This window comes from Bos mutus, chromosome 2, assembly GCF_027580195.1.
Source record: "Bos mutus isolate GX-2022 chromosome 2, NWIPB_WYAK_1.1, whole genome shotgun sequence".
NCBI lineage: Eukaryota > Metazoa > Chordata > Mammalia > Artiodactyla > Bovidae > Bos > Bos mutus.
The window spans coordinates 84,521,008-84,538,675 of NC_091618.1; positions in this window are offsets into that span (position 1 = coordinate 84,521,008).

Sequence of the window (17,668 nt, forward strand, 5' to 3'; positions counted from 1 at the left end):
GGACACTTATAGCTTCGGCAACCAGCAACTCCACCAGTGGGGGCCGGAACCCACTCAGCTGTCTCAGGAGCACATGGCTAGCTCTCCCTAATATGAAAGCTGTCAGTAGGTGGTGATAACCAATAAATAAAAGTTGAGGAACAGATGGTTTCACAGGTGAATTCTGTCAAACTTTTAGAGAAGATAACTCCTATCATTCTCAAACTCTTCCAACAATATTCCGGAGGATGGAACACTCCCAAGCTCACGGCAAGAGACCAACAACACCCTGATACCAAAACCAAAGACAGCACAAGACAAAGAAAATTACAGATCAGTATCACCGATGAACATAGACATAAAAATCCTCAACAAAATACTAGCAACCAGAATCCAACAACACATAAAAAGGATCACACACAATGATCAAGTGGAATTTATGCAAGGGACATAAGATTCCCTTATGCAATATGCATATTACATAATGCAATATATGCAATATATGCAAATGTTACCGTGAAACACCTATTAACAAATTGAAGAATAAAAACCAAATGACCATCTCAACAGATGCAGAAAAAGCTTTTGACAAAATTCAACACCATTTATAACCAAAAAATCTCCAGAAAGTAGGCATAGTGAGAACCTACCTCAATGTGATACAGGTCACATATGACAAACCTACAAAAATTATTCTCAATAGTGAAAAATGAAAGAATTTCTTCTAAAATAAAAAACAAGACCAGGATGCTTATTCTCACCACTATTATTCCACATAATTGCATGTCATAGACCTGGCAATTAGAGAAGAAAAAAATAAAAGATGTTAAATTGTCATTGTTGGTAGATGACATGAAATGATACATAGAAAATCCTAAAAATGCCACCAGAAAACTATTAGAACTTTTCGAAAAATTTGATGAAGTTCAGAATACAGAATTCATACACAGAAATTACATTCATTTCTATATACTAACAGTGAAATATCATAGAGATTAAGGAAACAATCTCATTTACCATCACACATAAATAAAATAAAATACCTATGAATAAACCTACCTAAGGAAGCAAAAGACCTGTTCACAGAAAAATGTAAGATACTGATTAATGAAGATGAAGGCAGCACAAACAGATGTAGAGATGTACCATATTTTTGCATTGAAAGAATCAGTATTGTGAAAATGACTCTACTACCCAAAGCAACCTAGAGATTTAATTTTATCTCTATGAAATTACCAGTGGCATTTTTCAGAATTGGAACAAAAAATTTTTACAATTTGTATGGCAACACAAAAGACCCTGACTATCAAAGCAATCATGAGAAAGAAAAATGGAAATGAAGGAACTGGATTCCCTGACTTCACACTATGCTACAAAGCTCCAGGAAACAAGGCAGTGTGATACTGGTCCAACATATGAAATATAAAAATATACAGAAAGTGCAAAATATAGAAATATACATCAATGGAAAAGGTTAGAAAGCCTAGAGATAAACTTTTGCTTCTATGGTTAATAAATCTTTGAAAAAAGATGCAAGAACATACAATGGGAAAAAGACAACCTCTTCAATAAAAGATACTGGGAAAACTCCATGTAAAAGAAGGAAATTAGAACATTCCCTGACACCATAAACAAAAATAAATTCAATGGGTCAAAGACTTAAATGTGTATAAAGGCAGACACTATAAAGTTCTGAGAGGAAAACATAGGCAGAACATTCTTTGACATCAGATCAGATCAGATCAGTTGCTCAGTCGTGTCCAACTCTTTGCGACCCCATGAATCACAACACACCAGGCCTCCTGTCCATCACCAACTCCCGGAGTTCACTCAAACTCACGTCCATTGAGTCTGTGATGCCATCCAGCCATCTCATCCTCTGTCGTCCCCTTCTCCTCTTGCCCCCAATCCCTCCAGCATCAGAGTCTTTTCCAATGAGTCAACTCTTCGCATGAGGTGGCCAAAGTACTGGAGTTTCAGCTGTAGCATTGTTCCTTCCAAAGAAATCCCAGGGCTGATCTCCTTCAGAATGGACTGGTTGGATCTCCTTGCAGTCCAAGGGACTCTCAAGAGTCTTCTCCAACACCACAGTTCAAAAGCATCAATTCTTCAGCGCTCAGACTTCTTCACAGCCCAACTCTCACATCTATACATGACCACAGGAAAAACCATAGCCTTGACTAGACGAACCTTTGTTGGCAAAGTAATGTCTCTGCTTTTGAATATGCTATCTAGGTTGGTCATAACTTTCCTTCCAAGGAGTAAGCCTCTTTTAATTTCATGGCTGCAGTCACCATCTGCAGTGATTTTGGAGCCCAGAAAAATTAGTCTGACCCTGTTTCCCCATCTATTCCCCATGAAATGATGGGACCGGATGTCATGATCTTTGTTTTCTGAATGTTGAGCTTTAAGCCAACTTTTTCACTCTCCACTTTCACTTTCATCAAGAGGCTTTTGAGTTCCTCTTCACTTTCTGCCATAAGGGTGGTGTCATCTGCATATCTGAGGTTATTGATATTTCTCCTGGCAATCTTGACTCCAGCTTGTGCTTCCTCCAGTCCAGCGTTTCTCATGATGTACTCTGCATATAAGTTAAATAAACCGGGTGACAATATACAGCCTTGACGAACTCCTTTTCCTATTTGGAACCAGTCTGGTGTTCCATGTCCAGTTCTAACTGTTGCTTCCTGACCTGCATACAAATTTCTCAAGAGGCAGATCAGGTGGTCTGGTATTCCCATCTCTTTCAGAATTGTCCACAGTTTATTGTGATCCACACAGTCAAAGGCTTTGGCATAGTCAATAAAGCAGAAATAGATGTTTTTCTGGAACTCTCTTGCTTTTTCCATGATCCAGCAGATGTTGGCAATTTGATCTCTGGTTCCTCTACCTTTTCTAAAACCAGCTTGAACATCAGGAAGTTCACAGTTCACATATTGCTGAAGCCTGGCTTGGAGAATTTTGAGCATTACTTTACTAGCGTGCAAGATGAGTGCAATTGTGCGGTAGTTTGAGCATTCTTTGGCATTGCCTTTCTTTGGGATTGGAATGAAAACTGACCTTTTCCAGTCCTGTGGCCACTGCTGAGTTTTCCAAATTTGCTGGCATATTGAGTGCAGCACTTTCACAGCATCATCTTTCAGGATTTGAAATAGTTCAACTGGAAATCCATCACCTCCACTAGCTTTGTTCGTGGTGACGCTTTCTAAGGCCCACTTGACTTCACATTCCAGGATGTCTGGCTCTAGGTCAGTGATCACACCATCATGATTATCCAGGTCATGAAGATCTTTTTTGTACAGTTTTTCTGTGTATTCTTGCCATCTCTTCTTAATATCTTCTGCTTCTATTAGGTCCATACCTATTCCGTCCTTTATCGAGCCCATCTTTGCATGAAATGTTCCTTTGGTATCTCTGATTTTCTTGAAGAGATCCCTAGTCTTTCCCATTCTGTTGTTTTCCTCTATTTCTTTGCATTGATTGCTGAAGAAGGCTTTCTTATCTCTTCTTGCTATTCTTTGGAACTCTGCATTCAGATGCTTATATCTTTCCTTTTCTCCTTAGCTTTTCACTTCTCTTCCTTTCACAGCTATTTATAAGGCCTACCCAGACAGCCATTTTGCTTTTTTGCATTTCTTTTCCATGGGGATGATTTGATCCTTGTCTCCTGTACAATGTCACGAACCTCATTCCATAGTTCATCAGGCACTCTATCTATCAGATCTAGTCCCTTAAATCTATTTCTTACTTCCACTGTATAATCATAAGGGATTTGATTTAGGTTATACCTGAATGACCTAGTGGTTTTCCCTACTTTCTTCAATTTAAGCCTGAATTTGGCAATAAGGAGTTCATGGTCTGAGCCACAGTCAGCTCCTGGTCTTGTTTTTGCTGACTGTATAGAGCTCTCCATCTTTGGCTGCAAAGAATATAACCAATCTGATTTCGGAGCAAAATTTTTTTGTCCCACCTCCTAGAGTAATAAAAATAAAAAAGAAAAATAAAGAAATGGGACCTAATGAAAATTAAAAGCTTTGAACAGGAAAGAAGAACATAAAAACAGCCATTAGATTGGGAGAAAATATTTGCAAATGAAGCAACTAACAAGGGATTAATCTTCAAAATATGCAAACAACTTATGTAGCTCAATATCCAAAAATCAAACACCTAATCAAAGATTAGGGGAAAGATTTAAATAGACATGTCTCCAAAGAAGATATATAGATGGACCAAAAAAAAAAAAAAAAAGAAAGATATTAAACATCTCTAATAAGCAAGAGAAATACAAATCAAAACTTCAGTGAGATATCACCTCACACCAGTGACAATGGCCATAAAAAAAAAAAAAATCTACAAACAATAAATGCTTCAGAGGGTGTTGAGAAAAGGGACGGCTCATATACTGTTGGTAGGAATGTAAATTGATATAGCCACTGCGGAAAATAGTGTGAGGGTTCCTCAGAAAACTAAAAATAGAACTACCATATGACCCAGCAATCCCAATGCCTGGGCATATACCCGAAGAAAACCATAACCCCAAAATATACATGCACCCCAATATATATTGCAGCACTATTTACAATAGCCAGGACATGGAAGCAACCTAAATGTCCATCAACAGAGGAATGGATAAATAAAATGTGGTACATATATAATGGAATATTACCCCTTCATAAAAAGGAATGAAATAGTGCTATTTTCAGAGACATAGATAAACCTAGAGACTGTCGTACAGAGTGAAGTAAGTCAGAAAGAGGAAAACAAACATTGTATAATATCACATATATGTGGAATCTAGAAAAATCTAGTACAGGTGAACTTATTTGTAAAGCAGGAATAGAGACATAGATGCAGAGAACAAACATAAGGATCCCAAGGGGTGAAGAAGGGGCAAGAATGAATTAAGTTGTCGGGACTGACATATATACAGTATTATGTATAAAATAGATAACTAATGAGAACCTGTTGTATATCACAGGGAACTGCAGTCAATGATCTGTGGTGACCTAAAAGGGAAGGAAATCTAAAAAAGAGGGGATATATGTATACATATAACTGATTCACTTTGCTGTACAGAATAAACCAACACATCATTGTAAAGAAACTAGACTTTAATAAAAATTAAAAATAAGTGGGGGAAAAAAAAAACAGTTGGAACAGACAGATGACTAAAGTTGAAATTAATTGGTAGTTAAAATCCATTCAAACAAAAATCCAGGACCAGACAGATTTACCGGTGAATTCTACCAAACATATAAATCAGAACATACATCTATCTTTCTTAAACTATTCCAAAGCAATGACAAGGAGAGAACACTTCAATAGTAATTCTACAAGGCCAAAATTCAGTTCAGGTCAGTCGCTTAGTTGTGTCTGACTCTTTGTGGCCCCGTGAACTGCAGCACGCCAGGCCTCCCTGTCTATCAACATCTCCTGGAGTTTACCGAGACTCATGTCCTTTAAGTTGGTGATGCCATCCAACCATCTTATACTCTGTCATCCCCTTCTCCTCCTGCCTTCAATCCTTCCAGCATCAGAGTCTTTTCCAATGAGTCAGCTCTTCGCATGAGGTGGCCAAAGTACTGGAGTTTCAGCTTCAACATCAGTCCTTCCAATGAACACCCAGGACTGATCTCCTTCAGGATGGACTGGTTGGATCTCCTTGCAGTCCAAGGGACTCTCAAGAGTCTTCTCCAACACCACAGTTCAAAAGCATCAATTCTTCAGCGCTCAGCTTTCTTTATAGTCCAATTCTCATATCCATACATGACCACTAGAAAAACCATAGCCTTGACTAGACAGACCTTTGTTGACAAAGTAATGTCTCTGCTTTTTAATATGTTGTCTAGGTTGGTCATAACCTTCCTCCCAAGGAGTAAGTGTCTTTTAATTTCATGGCTGCAATCACCATCTGCATTGATTTTGGAGCCCCTGAAAATAAAGTCAGCCACTGTTTCCACTGTCTCCCCATCTAATTGCCATGAAGTGATGGGACCGGATGCCATGATCTTCGTTTTCTGAATGTTGAGCTTTAAGCCAACTTTTTCACTCTCCACTTTCACTTTCATCAAGAGGCTCTTTAGTTCTTCTTCACTTTCTGCCATTAGGGTGGGGTCATCTGCATATCTGAGGTTATTGATTTTTCTCCTGGCAATCTTGATTCCAACTTGTGCTTCATTCAGCCCAGTGTTTTTCATGATGTACTCTGCATATAAGTTAAATAAGCAGGGTGACAATATATAGCCTTGACATACTCCTTTTCCTATTTGGAACCAGTCTGTTGTTCCATGTCCAGTTCTAACTGTTGCTTCCTGACCTGCATACAGGTTTCTCAAGAGGCAGGTCAGGTGGTCAAATACTAAAATCAGAGAAAGGCATTGAAAAAATAAAGTTGTACTTTCTTTTTTAAATTATTTACCTTTGATAGAGATGTAAAAATTATCAAGAAAATATTTGTAAACAGAACTCAATAATACACAAAAAGGAGTACACATCATGATTAAGTTACATTTATTCCAACATGGTGTTGGAGAAGATTCTTGAGGGTCCTAACCACAGAAATACAAAAAAACAAAAAACAAAACAAAACAAAAAATGAGAATACTATGAAGAATTAAGCCCAAAAAATTGACAACTGAGAAGAAATGGACAACTTTTTAGAAACACACAGCCCACAAAAATTTAGTCAAGAACTAGATAATTTGAAAAGATGAATCACTAGAAGTGAAATAGAATCTTTAATAATAATAATAATCTCCCTAGAAATAAAAGTCCAGAACCAGGTGGCTTCACAGGTGAATTCTACCAAATATAAAAAAAATAATTTCTACTAATCCTTCCAAAAGATCATAAAGGAAAGAAAACTCCCAAATACATTATATGAATTTATCATCACCCTGATACCAAAACCAGATAAAGATACCACCAAAAAAGAAAAGTACAGGACAATTTACTTGAATATAAGTGTAAAAACTCTCAACAAAATATTATCAAACAGAATTCAACAACACGTAAAAAAATCATGCACCATGACCACATGGGATTCATTCCAAGTTCACAAGGATAGTTTAACATATGCAAATCGATGCAATATACCACATTAACAAATAAAAGTCAAAAATCACATGATGATCTCAATAGATGCAGAAAAGGCATTTGAAAAAATTCAACATCCACTCATGATAAAAACTTACCAAAGTGGGTATAGACGGAACATATATCAATATAGTAAAAGTCATTTATTACAAGGTCAGTCAGTAAAATACTCAACAGTGAATAGCTGAAAGCCTTCCTGTTAAAATATGGGACAAGACAAGGATCCTTACTCTCACAACTCCTACTTAACATAGTATTGGAAGTCCTAGCCACAACAATCCAATAAGAAAAATAAATAAAGGTAAACAAATTGGAAGGGAAGAGGTAAAATTGTTACTATATGCAGATGACATACTACATATAGAAAAAACTAAGGACCCCACAGAAAAACTAATAGATTTAATAAATGAATTCAGCAAAGGAGTAGGACACAAGATTAGTCTTCGGAAATCAATCGAATTTATTTACACTAATGATAACCTACCCTAAAGGGAATGTAAAAGAAAAACAGTGCTTTTCAAAGCACACCAAAAAAAAAAAAAAAAACTTAGAAATAAATCTGACAAAGGAGGTGAACGATCTGTATGCTGAGACCTATAAAAAATACTAACAAAGAAAATTAAAGAGAATTCAAAGAAATAGAAAGATACCTCATGCTCTTGGATTAGAAGAATTAACACTGTTAAAATGGCAAAAATATGCAAAGCAGTCTACAGTTTTAATGTGATCCCTATCAAATATGTTGTTGTCCAGTGGCTAACTCATGTCTGACTCTTTGCAACCCCATAAACTAGAGCATACCAGGCTTCCCTGTCCTTCACTATCTCCCAGAGTTTGCTCAAACTCATGTCCATTAATTCAGTCATGTTATTTAACTGTCTCATCCTCTGTTGTCCCCTTCTCCTCCCACCTTCAATCTTTCCCAGCATCAGGGTCTTTTCCAATGAGTCAGTTCTTCACATCAGGTGGCCAAAGTATTGGAGCTTCAGCTTCAGCATCACTCTTTCCAGTGAATATTTAGGGTTGATTTCCTTTAGGATTGACTGGTTTGATCTCCTTGCTGTTCAGGGGACTCTCAAGAGTCTTCTCCAGCACCACAGCTTGAAAGCCATCAATTTTTCTGCACTCAGCCTTCTTTATGGTCCAACTCTCACATCTGTACATGACTACTGGAAAAGCCATAGCTTTCACTTTACAGACCTGTGTTGGTAAAGTGATGTCTCTGCTTTTTAATACACTATATAGGTTTATCACAGTTTAGCCTATCAAATTACCTACAACATATTTCACAGAAATAGAACAAATAAGCCTAAGATTTATATGGGACCATAAAAGACACAGAATTGCCCAAACAATTCTGGTAGGGGGAAACAGAAAGCATATGTCCTTCAGACTTCAGACAACACTACAAAGTTTCAGTAATAAAAGCAGTGTGGCCTTGGTGCAAAAGCAGCCATATGTTTCAATGGAATAGAATGGAGAGCCCAGAAATAAACCCACACACTTAAAGTCAATAAATCTTCCACAAAGAAGGGAAGACTATAAAGTGGAAATAAGACAGTGTCTTCAGCAGGTAATACTGGGACTGTTGGATAACTGCATGGAAATCAATGATGTTAGAACACACCCTCACACCATGCAAAAAAGTAAACTCAAAATGGCTTAAAGACATGACACCATGGAACATCTAGAAGAGAAAATATGCAAAATATTCTCTGACATAAATTGTTTCAATATTTTCTTAATCTCCCAAGGCAATGGAAATAAAACTAGAAATAAACAAATGTGACCCAATCAAACTTACAAGCTTTTGCACAAGAAAGGAAACCATAAAACAAACAAAGACAACCTACAGAATGGAAGAGAACATTTGCAACTGATGTTACTGACAATGACTTAATCTCCAAATTATATATAGCATGCATCCTCAGTCACTAAGTCATGCCCAACTCTTTTGTGACTCTATGGACTGCAGCCCACCAGGCTCCTCTGTTCATGGGATTTTCCAGGCAAAAATACTGGAGTGGATTGCTATTTCCTTCTCCAGGGGATCTTCCTGACCCAGGGACTGAACCTGTGTCTCTCTCTTCTCCTGCAGTCCAGGCAGATTCTTTACCACTGAGACACTGGGGAAGCCCCCCAAATGTACAAAGAGCTCATACAATTCAACAACAAAAACAAATACAAACAATCCAATCAAAAAATAGGTAGAAGACCTATAGACATGTCTCCAAAGAAGTCATAGACAAACAGATGGCCAAGAGGCACAGGAAAACATGCTCAACATCACTAATGTTAGAGAAACACAAATCAAAACTACAATGAAGTACCACCTCACAGCAGTCAGAATGGCCATCATTAAAATGTATACAAACAACAAATGCTGGCAAGGGTGTGGAGAAAAGCAAACCCTTGTATACCACTGGTGGGAATGTAAGTTTGTGTAGCCGCTATGGAAAACAGTATGGAGGTTCAGAAAACTAAAAATAGAATTGCCATATATATAATCCAACAATTCCACTTCTGGGCATATACCTTGACAAAAATACAATTCAAAAAGATACATGCAGCCTCTATGTTCATAGCAGCACTATTCACAATAGCTGAGACACGGAAGCAAAATAAATGTCCATCAACAGAGGAATGAATAAAGAAGATGTGGTACATATAGATGATGGAATATTACTCAACATAAAAAGGAACACAGTTGAGTCATTTGTAGACACATGGATGGACTTAGAAACTCTTATATAGAGTGAAATAAGCTAGAAACAGAAAAACAAATATATATTAATGCATATATGTGGAATCAGTGATCTTATTTGCAAAGCACAAAGAGAGACATAGATACAGAGAACAAACAAGTGGATACCATGGGGGAAAGCAAGGGTTGGATGAACTGTGAGATTGGGATGAATAGATATACACTAATGATACTATGCGTAAAGTAGATAAGTAATGAGAACCTACTGTGTAGCACAGAGAACTCTACTCAATGCTCTGTGCTAAGTGAGAAGGAAATTAAAAAAAAAAAAGAGATAGAATATATATATATATGTGTGTGTGTGTGTATAGCTGATTCATTTTGCTGTTCAACACTGCAGAGAAACAACACTGCAGAGCAAATATACTCCAGTAAAAATTAATTAAAAAGTAAGTCTGACCATATAGCACAGGGAAATATATCTAATATCTTATAATAACATATAGTGGATAAGAATCTGAAAAAGAATATATATATAACTGAATAACCTTGCCATATACCTGAAGCTAACACAACATTGCAAATTAATTATACTTTAATTTAAAATGGTTAAAAAAAAAAGAAAATTAGCATTTAATTAGCATAAGCGACCTCAACAGCTGAGTGGTTCGAGATGGATGATGTGTGGGAAAAGCCTTGGCAGATGTAAGAAACAGGTGGCAAGTTGGCCTCATGTCCCACAGCTGAGATTCCTATGATGCATGTGAGCCCTGGAAGGAATAGTACCCTAAAATTGAACTTTACAACTGGTGAGGAAGTTACTTTCTAAGATAGGATGGGAAAGTGGCAATGATTACATTAAAGTGCATGATTAAATCAAGGTTGAACAATTGTCATTTTTCTTTTTTCTTTTAAAATTTTTATTTTGTATTGAGGTATATCTGATTAACAGTGTTGTGATAGTTTTGGGTGATAAGAGACACAGGAGAGATGGGTTCGATCCCTAGATTGGGAAGATCTCAGAGAGAAGGAAACAGCAGCCTACTGAGTCAATTCCTAGGTAGGCTGATAAGTCCCAAGGAGGAGAGAGGGGTCTGGGGCTCTCCAGGAGAAGATAGGAGTCTGGAATTCTCAAGCAGGAGGAAAGGACAAACTTTTTTTTTTCTACATTCCTTAGTCTTAGTAATGATTAAATAAGTGAAAATGAAGTTGTTCAGTTATGTCTGACCATCCATGGGATTCTCCAGGCAAGAATACTGGAGTGGGGTGCCATTTCCTTCTCCAGGGGATCTTCCCGACCCAGTGATTAAACCCACCCAGTGATTAAACCCAGGTCTCCTGCATTGTAGGCAGAGCTTTACTGTCTGAGCCACCAGGGAAGTATTCTGCTTCAGGACAGTCTCTCCTTCTTGAGAACCTTCTGACTAATCCTGTTATTTTAAAATGTATATTATGGGAGTGGGTCTTATAAGATCTTTCTATTGTTTGTTCTAATCCTGTCATCTTAAAATGTAAATTGTGGGAGTGGATCTAGTAAGATCTTTACAGCCTTGAAACAATCTTTTGATTTACTGTAATGACTACTTAAAAAAGTATATAGCTCCCTTGCTAAGCAAGGGGGTCACTCTTCATCCCCTTTCTGACGTCTGTGTCAGAAGCTTTCTCTGTCCCTTTTTCACTTTTGTAAAACTCTGCTGCGCAAAAACTCTTGAGGGATCAAGCCTGGTCCCTGGTCCTGAAGCTAAATCTGCTTCAGAGACCATGAATTTGACACCATTCACCATAAGCTATCACTGCTCTAGTGTTCTTGCCTGAAAAATCCCACAGACAGAGGAGCCTTGTGTGCAAGGGTCACAAAGAGTTGAATACAACTGAGCGACTAAGGTCTCTCTCTCTCTCTCTCACACACACACACACATAGGTTTCCCAGGTGGTGCTAATGACTAGTGGTAAAGAATCCACCTGCCAATACAAGAGATGTGGGTTTAAGTCCTGGGTTGGGAAGATCCCCTGGAGGAGGGCATGGCAACCCACTCCAGTACTCTTGTCAGGAAAACCCAATGGATGGTGCAGCTTGGCAGGGTACAGTCCATAGGGTCACAAAAAGTCAGGACACAACTGAAGTGATTTGAACATGTGCCACACACACACACAAAATGGGATATAACTTAGCCATAAAAGAGAATGAAATATTGCCAAGATAGAGACAAATTCTATATGATATAATTCATATGTGGAATCTAAAAAGTAATACAATTGAATGTATATATAAAACAGGAATGGGCTTCCCTGGTGGCTCAGACTGTAAAGAATCTGCCTGCAATGTGGGAGATTTCAGTTTGATCTCTGGGTTGGGAAGATTCCCTGAAGAAGAGAATGACTGTCCACTCCAGTATTCTTGCATGGAGAATGCCATGGAAAGAGGAGCCTGGCGGGCTACAGTCCATGGGATTGCAAAGAGTAGGACACGACTGAGTGACTAACGTCATTTCATTGCATTTCACAAAACAGGAACAGACTCTCAGACATGGAAAACAAACTTATGATTACCCAAAGTGAAAGGGGAGGGAAGGCTATAAGATTAACAAATACAAATTGCTAGACCTGAAATAGATAAGCAACAATAATTTATGGTCTAGCACAGGGAATTATACCCAATAACATGTAATCACCTATATCAAACATAATCTTAAAAAAGAATCTCTATGTTATACACCAGAGACTAACACACCTTTTTATTAATAAATCAACTATATTTCAAATAATTTTTTTAAAAAATTGAAAAAATACTCTGCCTATCAATGCAAAAATAAGGCAGGTAGTATAAAATATGATTTAAGAATTATGATCTCAGATTTCACTGTGTGTACAACTTTGTGTGTGTGTGTGTGTGTGTACAACTTTATACAAACAAAACAACTAAAAAGCTAATATTTTTTTATACATCCACTCATTGATTATTCTGTTTTATCTAAGTCTAATTATGAAAACAATTTACCTTTTACTAATATAATGAGCATTTGCCACACACATAGAAAAAGCCTCATTTAAAGTATCAAGAAGAGAGGGTAAAATGCTACCCAAGTTAATGAAAGCAAATTATACAACATTTTTTTAAATGGATGAAATTTCTTCCCCCACGTACTATAAAGTTAAAGGAAAGATGAGACACAAGTTAAATTCAGCTGCTGCTGCTGCTGCTAAGTCGCTTCAGTCATGTCCGACTCTGTGCGACCCCATAGATGGCAGCCCCCCAGGCTCCCCCGTCACTGGGATTCTCTAGGCAAGAACACTGGAGTGGGTTGCCATTTCCTTCTCCAATGCATAAAAGTGAAAAGTCAAAGCGAAGTCGCGCAGTCTTGTCTGACTCTTAGCAACCCCATGGACTGCAGCCTACCAGGCTCCTCTTAAATTCAGCTAGGCTTCAGCAATAAATGATGCTGTCTTCAGGTCATTTCTGGAGGCTTAGCTCTACCTAAAGAGTGAAAGTGCTTCCTTTAAGACATATTTATAGGTAGTTGAGCTACAGTATATCAATTGTTTTAACTACTCATCCCATGATGTGGAGTTTAAAGATAAATTTACAGATATGGGTGTTCTAGATGTGTTTCCATCTTTTAGGTTTGATCTTTTAGGCCTAATCTTACATCCCCTACTGATGAGTAGCACATGCCCATGCTAAATAACTTAAGCCGCGTCTGACTCTATGTGACCCCCTGGACCGTAGCACCCCAGGCTCCTGTGTCCGTGGGAATCCCCAGGCAAAAATACCCACTGGAGTGGGTTACCATGCCCTCCTCCAGGGGATCCCAACCCAGGGATCAAATCCACGTCTCATGTCTCCTGTGTTGGCAGGTGGGTTCTTTACCACTAGCAACACCTGGATGAGTAGAGGGCCACTATAATGCCGTGATTTATTTCAGTTCACTTCAGTTCAGTAGCTCAGTCATGTCCGATTCTTTGCAACCCCATGAATCGCAGCACGCCAGGCCTCCCTGTCCATCACCAACTCCCAGAGTTCACTCAAATTCACGTCCATTGAGTTGGTGATGCCATCCAGCCATCTCATCCTCTGTCGTCCCCTTTTCCTCCTGTCCCCAATCCCTCCCAGCATCAGAATCTTTTCCAATGAGTCAACTCTCCACATGAGGTGGCCAAAGTACTGGAATTTCAGCTTTAGCAGCATTCCTTCCAAAGAACACCCAGGGCTGATCTCCTTCAGAATGGACTGGTTGGATCTCCATGCAGTCCAAATGATTTATTTAGGTAATTCCAAAAAGCAGTAATCACTGAGATTCCTTGAAAATTTTGTATTGAGCACTCTTCCCTGCATGTTACCTATAGTTTCTCATTTAATCTTGACAATGGCCCAACACAGTAAATACCGCCGTTATTGTTTCCATTTTACAGATAAGGAAGTGGAGGCCACATAGAGGTTAACATGATCATACCCTTAGTAAGGATACACACCCAGGCAGTCTTGTTCCAGAAGCTATGCTAACATCATGCTACCTCTTTCCCCAAACTTCTCTATTCCTTGCCAGAGGACTGCATTATTCAGTGTCATCACTTTAAAATTATGGCAAAGAGACATCTGTTGAATGTTAATATTTCAGTAAAAGGATGCATGAGAAGGATGAAATGCCACAGCTGAGACCTGACTTGGGAGAAGTCAAACTAGGCTGCTCAAATGATGCATCAAGGCACCAAAATCAAACAAAAAGAACTGGTAAAGGCAACGTTCTCTATCCCATACTTACTTCCATGATTGTCCTTAACAACTATTGAAAATCCTTTCAGGCCACAGGCTTTGGTCTCCTTGGGTCCTGTACCACAAATCCTCATTTAGCATGGTGTGTGATTGCAGCTTCATCTCTGTTACCAGCCTGAGTAGGTTGAACTTTCAGCCCTAAGAATATTAGCTGTATCTGTGGGAAATCTATGTACCTGTCAGTCAATGGAGCTTGCTCCTCACTTGATGCCTCTCCTCCTCTAGGATCACAATTCTTTATTATTTCATTTGCCTCATTTCCAACCTATATCCCAGCAATTTCATCCCTGTGGAAATGAAGCATTGCTTTGAACACCTCATTGCTTAAGTGGTCCAGATGTCTTTCAAAGAATCACACGGACTCTCTCTGCTATCTCATGTTTTCCAACAGCTTAGTGATTATCAAGAATCCAATCTTCCTCCAAACTAATCACCTCAAACATGCTCTACCTCACACCTAAAGCTTTGAACATTTCTGCTACTTAGCAAATATTATTGTCTTGTCTCACCTCTGTCCCATTGGGAAAGAGACGATATAGGATATTATCCAGGTTCTCCAAGGGTAGCTGAATCTGCATCATGGGGGACATATATTGTCCTATTTTCTGACTCTTGATATTTTCTCTTTTATTCTCATCTTCCAGGCCTCCCATGCTCCTTTATCTGAGTCCCCAGTTGGGATAGGAAAGAAAGGGGTAGGTCACAACCTTTAAAAGAATGGTGCAAGTGTTAAGAAGAACAGGATATGACGAAAATTGATTAAAATCTACTAGGTCCAAGACGGCAGAAGATTCAAATTCCAGTGTACCTTGAGCCTCATTACATGCTCACTGTCACATACTGGCATGCTAAATGACACAGGTTTCCCTAGTGGCCCAGATGGTAAAGAATCTGCCTCCAGTGCGGGAGACCCCTTCATGTTCAATTCCTGAATCTGGAAGATCCCCTGGAGGAGGAAATGGCAACCCTCTCCAGTATTCTTACCTGAAGAACCCTATGGACAGAGGAGCTGGGTGGGCTACAGCCCGTGGGTCACTAAGAATTGGACACGACTGAGCAACTAGTACTGTACTTTCCACTAAATAACACACCCATGGTGGCATGAGAGTTCCAAGGCCAACCATAAAAGGCCAAAAAGTGGGTGGTGTCCCAATTCCTAGAAATCCCCACCCCTTCTCCAAGATAGTTAGACTATTCCTCCCACTTCTTAGCCTATGAGATTACCCAGCCCCCCAAATTAACCACCCCATGTTTGGGGCCTACCTCTTGTCTTCTGAGATATCCCACATACTGTCTATGGAGTGTGTCTCTCTCTAACTAACGCTTTCACTTTACTGTCTCACTCTTGAATTCTTCCCTGCAGAAAACTATGGACCCTTACTTGGTGGCCTATCCCAGGCACTCACCAGAGACCTGGGGCATGGCCATCCAATCACACCTTCATTTTCTTGCATCAAAGACTTTGAGTGCCAAGCCCACCCAGACTATGACAGCATTTACTTCTATCACTAGCTGGAAACATTATGAAAATCTACACTGAAGGAAACTTTTTCAAGCTGAGTTTCTGTCAAGCAATTGGAGGAGCATGTGGTTTTGTGGTAATATTTGTCAGAGTGAGTTGTGGAAGTGGGTAAGAGTTGTGAGTGGTAGATGATTAATTCTGTGCTCACAGGGCTGTGTTAAGGGTGCTCTACCCATTACCCATCAGTTTCTGGTCTCTTCCAAAGCTGATAAAAATCCCTCATTATTAGACACAATAATATCACAGGCTATTTTTTCATAAAAATATTTTCACATGTGGAATAAAAATTACCATTTGATAGGTTTCCAATGGAAATTATTTGAAGAAAAACTAGTTTGTATGAGTAGGGCAGATGAGTAGAGCATCTCAGTGCAATTATTCTTTCTCTTATAGGTTAATTCAACACATATGGACCAGGTTGTATGCTAGGAGCTTAGGATACCTGTGGGTTTATAGTCCAACTGAGGGAAAAAAAATTATACATTTGAGTTCTCAGATGACCAGGTTAAATCACACATGACAAGCAGGAAAAGGATAAAACGTGTTTGAGAGAGTCTGGCAAATTGGAACAACTAAAATAAATTCAATATGGCTAGAGCAAGGTGGGAGAGTGATAAGCCATGACATGATCTCAGAGGAGAGAAAGAGAGCATGCAAAAGGGAGTATGTGAGCATATACTGGGACATCTTCCTGGTTGATGAGGAATTATTGTAAGATTTTAAGTAGTAGCATGATATGATCAGAATTTTACTTTTAAAGGATTATGCTGGTTTCAATAAGGGGATAAGTAGGAGTAACAAGAAGAAAGATGTAGTGGCTTTGACTAGGCTGGTGGCAGGATACAGAGAAAGCCGAAAAGAAAAGAATAGAAAAATTGGACAAAATTGACATTGTTCAGAAGAGTGAAACTTTTAAGTATGGTAAATCCCCATTCTCATGATCTGAGCAAATGCACCTATCTCACTAGTTTTCAGCTAAAATCAGCCTGCCCCTTCAAGAATTAGGTTTCACTCACAATAATCTTCTTTCAGTTCCTTGACTTCAAAAACTCTGCCACTCCTGGTCCTTTCCATATATATTCCCTCTTCCTAGAATGCTCTCTCTACTCCTGTTCATGCAAAGCCCTCCCTCCTGGAATCTCGTCTTGAATCTCTGATCTAGATTAAATATCCCGTTGCACACTGATTTTTGTGTGTATGCCAGTTACACTTGAGTATTTCTGTATGGAGAAGGATAGTTTCTCTTCCATCACAGTAGGGACTTTGTCTACCTTGCTCTTTAACTTATTCACATGGGGAGGACCCTGCCTACACAAAGTAGGCACTCAATATGTGTTTTTAAATAGATAAGCAAACTCAGATGGTGAATCTTTATTAAGTCTATTCCAATTAATTTGGCTACCGTGGTAAAATTAGTGTGACCAAAATATTTGGTATACTTGGGTTATTTCCGGGAAAAGATGTTTGATGATGACTACTGTATACAGGGAATGATCATGGACTTTCAGTTGGTAGCATAGGCTACCTGGTCTAAACTCCCATGGTTCCTAATCTTCATTTCATAGTTTCATAACCTTCAGAGATTTTAAGAGTACTG